The 8,497-nt window shown below is 35.6% G+C and overlaps 2 long non-coding RNA genes across 3 annotated transcripts in view; both read left to right on the top strand.

Annotated features, from left to right (window-relative positions):
• The window catches only part of LOC145722453 (uncharacterized), a 388,135-nt gene that overhangs the window by 283,220 nt on the left and 96,418 nt on the right, over positions 1-8,497 (top strand). The window lies entirely within an intron of this gene.
• LOC115940308 (uncharacterized) overlaps positions 1-8,497 on the top strand; it is a 13,453-nt gene that overhangs the window by 2,269 nt on the left and 2,687 nt on the right. The gene's annotated exons all lie outside the window — the stretch shown is intronic.

The following is an 8,497-nucleotide window of genomic DNA, read 5'->3' on the forward strand; positions in this document are numbered from 1 at the left end:
GCGCCATCATGTATTATAGGCAGTGCCTAATGTCTGAGAGAAATAAATTTAGGAGGTATTCCTGGAGACCTCAAATCACAGAGGACTCTAAAAGGTTTGAGGTTAGAATTTTCTGCCCTAGGAAACTACAGCTGAGCAATAAGTTATTGTGAAACAATTCAAATTCCATACTAACAGCAAAATGTTTATTAATCCCTAGTTAGAGGTAAGAAAAATTTTGAGACAGGTTTAAGAATGATGGGTCATTCTTTTGAATTGCTTCTTTATTCACCTCATCTTTAGGTGGCAGCACTACTATATAAATATCTTTAAAACTACAGTCTTCGGCAACTTGATATCCTAGAAGAGTGTTTTGTCCTAAATGCATCCAACTCTATTGTGGAGATTAGAAATATGAAATCATCCCTGAGAATTAGAATACTTAGGAGGTTCTAGAGGAGGAAGAACAGAAAGGCTTTCAAAAGAGGTTAATACATGGAGTTAATGAAAGAAAATATTTGAAAGTTAAAAACTTTCATAAAAAGCTTTTTCTTTTTTTTTCTAGCTGTATGAGGAGCAAGTAGCATCTTTACTCTAAACCTGATCTTGTATTGAACCAGCACAAAATACTACCTTCCAAAGCAAACCATACTTTCTTAATACTGTATATTAAGAATTTACAAGTTTAAACTTGCTAGTTGTATTGTTGCCAGTATTCTAACTACAATTTTATTTTATTTTTTAAGTAAGTGCTATGCTCAACATGGGACTTGAACTCATGACCCCCAAAGTTAGAGTTGCATGCTCTACCGACTGAGCCAGCCAGGCACCCTGAACTACAATTTTAAAATTGGGGTGCAGTCTTCTTCACTAAATTGGATCAAGCTTGTGAGGATCCCGAATAACACCTTATTGTTGACCCTTGTGGAAGAGAAGAACTCTTCTTGGCTCCTTTCCTCCCTTCCTAAATTGTTCATATACAAACCAAACCACCATTACTCAAACTCAGAGAAGTGATAATACAAGCTAAACTATATAAACTGATAGCAACTTACAGATATTCTATATCTTAATTTCTGCCACAGTGTTTGAGGGTAATAAATTGTGATGTATGGGGGGCTATTTGGATCAAGTATTCTCTAAGTAGAACTTTGTCATAATTAATTTTGTGTATTTACAGTAATTCTTCCTGTACCCCTTTATCCAAGCAACCAAACAAAATTGAATTTACATGCATTTCAAAATAGACTATGTTAGATTTACAGTATAAACAAAATTACCAAAGAATGTAGAAGTATGACCATCAGGAGTGGGAAATCAAATTATTTCTGGGTAGAGGATGAAGTGTTAATAAAGTCATTCTTGATGACAGCTTCCATCTTTCTCAGGTCAAATTTGGAGAAAGAGTCCCAAGCAAATTGGTAGAGCTCAAACTCAGCAGTATTATGTTAAGATTTTTAAGCTCTCTGGTGCCAGCAAATCATGCAGCCTGGGGGCCTTTGCTCCAAACTTCTGCCAACTCCATTTTGGCAGTAAACTGTTCTGTTGAACAAAGTTTGCACGTGTTTGGGGTGTGAAGTGGTTCCTCAGGCATTTATCTGGTTTTTTTCCAGTTTGGGGACTTGAAGACAAGAGTCAGAAGCATGAGACTTGTATAGATCATATGTGCCCTGGCAGACTACGTTAGTGATCTTGAATTTCCACCTAAACAAGGGCAGCTTTTTCTTTGTTGGTGTAGGATTTATTGAAGTGGACTGCTTAGTTTACTCCTTAAATGCTAACATGATATTGAACCAGTTCTCAAAAGCAGGTAAGTAGAACCCCCTCTGTTGAGGGTACAGAGCTGTGGCAAATCACTCCTCATCCTCCTACCTACAATACCACCTCACACCACTTGAGAGCAAAGAGGCCAGTAATTATTTAAACTTGATTTCACTGTCATATATAACTATGAGCCACTGATCTTTTTTGGTATTAGTTGTCTGGTTTTATCTTTTTTACCTACTTTTTCCCATCCTGGAGTCATTAGTTAACAACACTTGGTCCAGTTGTATGTGCTAATTTGTGTCATTTCCGGGGGTCCCTCTTCCTGTGGGAAACATATACATTCTCAATTTCCTTTATTTTTTCAAATAATCCTCGTAGAAAATCCTTGCATAATCCAGGGTAACCTTTTGAAAGCCATTAAACTGCTATTGGAACATTTTCTTTCTTTCTTTCTTTCTTTTTTTTTTCATTTTCTTTTTCCTGGTTTAGGAGTAATGGAAAGGAAAAAGTACAAAAGTAAAAGTTACAGATGTTGAAATGATACTGTTACTTTTCACCATGATCAATGGAATGTCAATTTGTAAGATACCGTATGGTAACTTGAAAATGGTAGTTATTTTTGATACTTTTGCCAAGAGTGTGACATAAATTCCTATTTGCACCTTTCCCAAGTCAAAACTGACCTATGGATGAGGTTAGAAAGGAAGAAGAAACCTGGGCCTTTCCAAAAAGTGAATCTATCTGGACTGAAAGTACTATGGAATGTTGTTGCACATTTTATGGTGACCCCAAAACTCTTCTGTTTGCTTACTTTAAAATATAAATGTGTTGTAATTTTACTACCTGGAGCAAGACTAAATACATGCATACGTGGGTGGATGTGTACATACAACCAGATTGCTCTGCCCTCTGAAGCTAATTTAGACCATTTTTATAACTAAATGCAGTAGCACTTTGCAATTAGATGATCAGTTGGTTTCTTTCAGTGGTGAGTGAAATATGTCAGGGGAAAAATCAAGATAATCCTCTGTGGGAAAAATACAAAGTAAGTTCTTTCTTTAATATTTTGTGCTCTATTTTTATCTTTAAGTACACTTTTAGGTATACTTGTCTAAATACTGAAAACTTATTATATTTATCTTTATAATTAATTTATTATTATTAAATAATTATTATACTTATCTTTAAGTATACTTTAAGTATACTTTTTCTTCTTATCTAAATACTGAAAATTAATTATTAAATGTAAATGTAAGTGTAATGATTAGTTTTTACTTCCTAGATAACAAATCAATATTTACTTGTTAAGTATATGTATAGAGAAGAAATTTTTTTTTATTTATTTACTTTTAAAGTTTATTCTTTTTAGTAATCTCTACACCCAACATGGGGCTCAAACTCACAACCCCAAGATCAAGAGTCACACTGTCTTCCAGCTGAGCCAGCCAGGCACCCCGAGAAGAAATGTTTTAAAATTACTGTTCTGGAATTATATTAATATATATATATTTCCACAAACTTATTACAGCTGATGTTTAGATGGCATTTTATTTATTTATTTTGCCTTGAATTTCCTTTTGGAAAGTAAGTATTACCTGCTATATCAGAACTAGTTCTTAGAACCCACCACTGTATACCAGTCAGGCTTATTTTCTTAAATCGTTTATTGAACAATATCTATCAACTGCCTGTTTGTCAACCATTGTTCCAGGTGCTTGAACATAACCAAGCCCCTGTTCCCATCGAGTTTCCAGTATAGTAAGACAGATAGTGAACAAATATATAATATAATGCTGAATAGTGGTAAGTGCTAAAAAGAAAAAGAATGCAGTAAAAGGGCAAGAGTTCACTGTGTGATTGTGTGTGTGTGCATGCCTCCCACCTGATATTTTAAATAGAGTGATCAGGAATCCTCCTTGAGGAAGTAACTTTTGAGCAGAATCCTGAAATAGTCAGTCATGAGAATATCTAGGGAGATGTTTTAGGCATCATGAAAAATGTATGCCCCATAAAGTCACCCAACTATAATCCAGGTAACATCCCATGTGGTAACTATGTATACATCTTTTTCTTTCTTAAGAGAGAAAAACTCATCAAGTTTCTGGGTACATTTTAGGTTTTCAGAAATGTTTATCATTTAATATCATTATTGCTCTATATTTCCCATGCTTATTATTCCATTATTTAATACAGTAAGATTTATGGTAGACAAAGCTTCAGAATTCCTTATGTGCAATTCCAAATTGCAAAACATTTTTTTCTTAAATTTTTGGTATAAAAACTGATCTGAACTGACATGACTCTATTTAAATTCTACATTATGCCATTTGGTGTGACTATTGATGAATTTCATTATGGAAATATGTGTTTGATTAGAGGCCACTGCCCAGGACAACACTGGCTACATAAAATATAGATAGCATAATATGTTACACTCTTAAAGTATATTAAAAAAATTAATTCAGAAACCTATCTGGCTGGCCCCAAGGATTTTGGATAAAGGATTGCATATCTACAAGATTTCTTCTTGATTATCTGATTAAGTATCACTATTGATGTTAATCTTTAGATATCTTTTATTCAAAGTGTAATGTTTATATAGTGCTCTTATTATGTACCTGGCACTATGTAAACACTATATATTAGCTCATAAAATCCTTACAACAGCCTTATGAGTAAGTTTTATTTTCCTTATTTTACAAATGAGAAAACTGCGGTGCAGACAGATTAAGGAAACTGCCAAAATCACACAGCTACTAAGTGACAGAGCTAAGAATTAAACCTAGACAATTTTCCTTCCTAGCTTGCATTCTTTGCCAATAAACTAACTCTCCCTCTCCCTATCCCTTTGTCCCTCCCCTCTGCTTTGGAGAAGTTTAAAATATCAGCCCTTTCCAAGAACATGGGTTTTTACTTATAATCTGAAATATCAGACATCAAAAATTTTATATTTTCTTTACCAATATTCTTCAACATTTTTTTTCATTTTATTTTATTTGCTCCTGGTATAATTTCAGCCATTTCTATTCTCAACTGAGATCACAGATTTACTTATCCTCATTCTCAGTCTGATAGGTTTTCATGTTAACCTTATCTTTCACCATCCTTTTCTTCACTGAATATCCTTGCATAATTATGAGGCACCTCCCTTATTATTATGACCTTGTCAGATGTCAGATCACATTTAAAAATTTGCATCTCGTTTACTGAGAAGTACCACCAACTAAATAAAGCTGTCACTGATTTGTAGGTTTCTTGCACTCAATGAATTACATAACTGCTTCAGATAACTATATTCTAGGCATATTAAATTCACATTTTTGAATTAGAACTGACTTGGTTTCATTAGTGTGTCCTCAGGTAAGAATTCTCCATAAGTAATTAGAAACTGAGATAGTTTTTGTATTGATTCATTGATTGATTGCAAGATTGAGTATATTTTATGAAGTTGGGCAAAAACTATTATAACTGTATAACATAGGTAGGGTCAGTTTGAGCAAGTATATTATATTGAACTTTCCAAGTATCTATTCTTGATCATCCTAGAAATCCATTGTGAGACATTAAACAAGTCACTTTAGTTGTTCTCTGTGAAAATTAATGTGTTGCCCTTGAATACAAAGATGAAGGTTTTGACACACAAGAAAGTATTATCTTTTGTGTAATGTTGATAGACTTGTTCTGAGCCAAACATAGTTTCTTAGGAGTCACTCAACAGCTCATGTTTGCTAAATTTAGGGGTGTAGTTCATGGCTATCAGAGCTAAAAGGGAATTAAACCCATCAATTTTACCTCATTAGCATATTGTTGAACCAATTGAGCCAACAAGTCAGTTATTAAATTGCTGAGAATGAAAAAAGAGACTAAATACGCATATATGTGCATTGAGATTGGTTATAAAGTGCATCGGTTTATTATATGAAAAATTGAGGGCTTTGGGAAGGATTACCTTTCTACCTCTATCTCCTGAGAGATAAAGAAGATGACATTTTCTCCTAAGACCGTGTTCAGGAGACACAGCTTTTCTCCAACTAGTTCCTCTGCAATATTCTACATTGATAGCATCCAATACAAAAACTTTGAGGCACACCATTAATATTTACCAAAGTATAACAATGTCTTAGGGATAAAAATTTCATATTTATAATTCAACTCAAGTGAATATAAACACACTTTAATGAATTCAAGTGATGAATAACTGTTTTAGCTCTTCTGCTTTTCCTAAGCTTTAGTTAGGAGATCCCTCCTCTATTCAGTGTGGCAGTCAAAAACATGGTTGAGGTAATCAATCTTTCAGATTCAAAACTCTGCTTTCAAATACTTAACTATGTGATTTGGGGCAAATTACTTCATCTCTATAGGTCCGTTTCCTCATTTATCAAATAAAGATGATGATACCAGCAGCCACATAGGTATAGTATGAGGATTAAATTAGTTCATTCATAAAAAGCATTTTAGAGAGGATCTGGCACATAGTAAGTGCTCACTAAATGTGAACTCCCACCCCCTGTGGGACTAACTTTTCTTGCCCTCTCTCAAGAACCAAGCCAAGTTCTTTGTCTCTCTCTTCTTCAGATTTCAAGTTCACAGACCTTGGCCTAAGATGAAAATTGTCCTCTTTTCGGGCGACTGGGTGGCTCAGCTGGTTAAGCAGCTGCCTTTGGCTCAGGTCATGATCCCAGGGTCCTGGGATCAAGCCCCACATCGGGGGGGGGGTCCCTGCTCAGCGGGGAGTCTCTTTCTCCCTCTGCCTCTCCCCCCTACTCATACTCTCTCTCAAATAAATAAAATCTTAAAAAAAAAAAACTGTCCTCTTCTTCACCACTAGATTCATCAACTGCATTGTTCTTAAAAACCTTCAAGTATTCTTTCCTTTTCTTGGTTTTTGGACCATTATAACTTGCTTTCTCTATCTGAATACCCTTTTATGGCTTCTCCAGGTAGTATGTCTTTCATGTACACATTGAAAGGTTTTTCCTCATTACTACAGTATCAGTTCCTTGAGGGTACAGACTCTGTCTCAATTATTCTATTACTCCAGTCCTTACCCCCTCCCTGCTGCATAGTTTATGCTAAAGAAGTTTGTTGAATAAATAAATCAATTCATTTAGGCTTTGTACTTTTTTTCCTATTTTATCCTGGGTATTCTATTCTGAACCTCCAGTTTTCCTGAAAGTTCTCTTGCTCCTTTTATCTCTGGAAATTTTAAGTTCACCTGGTGATGCTGAGATCCCATCCTGGATCATCACAGTTTTCTAACTGACAGGTAAGAGATTCATTTTGCCACACAATCCATATGTTAGAAAGAAAATTCCCATTTAGTTCATCTAGATTTAAATTTCACTTAATTTAATTGGCTCTAGCTAGGTTGATTATTCTCTTTAAAATCTATCCATATCTGGGGCGCCTGGGTGGCTCAGTCGGTTGGGCATCTGCCTTCGGCTCGGGTCATGGTCCCATGGTCCTGGGATAGAGCCCCATGTTGGGCTCTCTGCTTGCGGGGAGCCTGCTTCTCACTTTCCCTCTGCCTGCCACTCTCCCTGTTGTGTTCTCTATCTCTATCTCTCTCTGCTAAATAAATGAATAAAAATCTTAAAAATAAATAAAATCTATCCATATCTTTGAGAGAGGGCTTCTATTTTGCAGAACTCTTTGTCTCATTACTTATTTGAAGATAGGGCCATACTTTCAGTTTCTTTATATGCAGAATAAGCATCAGCTCGGGGTGCCTGCCTGGCTCAGTTGTTGGAGCATGTGACTCTTGATCTTGGGGTTGTGAGTTCGAGTAGAGATTACTTTTTAAAAAATTTAAAAATCTTAAAAAGAAGAAGTATCAGCTCTCACTTGGAGTAGGTCAGGATGAACTAGATCAATCTCTTAACATTTTTCTTTTTAATACATACAAAAGACCTATATAACACATGTATTAGCTGTAAATCTTGATAATATCATGAACTACCCAACAAAGAACTAGAACATTTCCCAGTAACTTGTATCTACCTCTGCCTGGGTTCCTCCTCTATCTCTTCCTCCATCCTCAAGCGTACCCAGTATCCTGAATTTTATGCTTATCTTTCCATTGCTGTTTTCTTTTAAAATTTAGTTTTATTGACAAATGTATCTATGCTAAAATGATATGTTGTTTGACCTGTATGTTTTTGAGCTTTAGAAAAATGCTGCAAGAATGAGAGAAGATATTTGCAAATGTTTTATCAGATAAAGGGCTAGTATCCAAAATCTATAAAGAACTTATTAAACTTAACACCCAAAGAACAAATAATCTAATCAAGAAATGGGCAGAAGCATGAACAGACATTTCTCTAAAGAAGACATACAAATGGCCGACAGACAAATGAAAAAAAAAGCTCCACATCGCTTGGCATCAGGGAAATACAAATCAAAACCACAATGAGACACCACCTCACACTGGTCAGAATGGCTAAAATTAACAAGTCAGGAAACAACAGATGTTGGTGAGGGGGAACCCCCTTCCACTGTTGGTGGGAATGCAAACTGGTGTAGGCACTCAGGAAAACAGTATGGAGGTTCCTCAAAAAGTTGAAAATAGAGGGCGCCTGGGTGGCTCAGTCGTTAAGCATCTGCCTTTGGCTCAGGTCATGATCCCAGGGTCCTGGGATCGAGTCCCACATCGGGCTCCCTGCTTGGCAGGAAGCCTGCTTCTCCCTCTCCCACTCCCCTGCTTGTGTTCCTGCTCTCTCTGTCAAATAAATAAATAAAATCTTAAAAAAAA

This window comes from Leptonychotes weddellii, chromosome 7 (assembly GCF_054177405.1).
Source record: "Leptonychotes weddellii isolate Sample4059 chromosome 7, ASM5417740v2, whole genome shotgun sequence".
Classification (NCBI taxonomy): domain Eukaryota; kingdom Metazoa; phylum Chordata; class Mammalia; order Carnivora; family Phocidae; genus Leptonychotes; species Leptonychotes weddellii.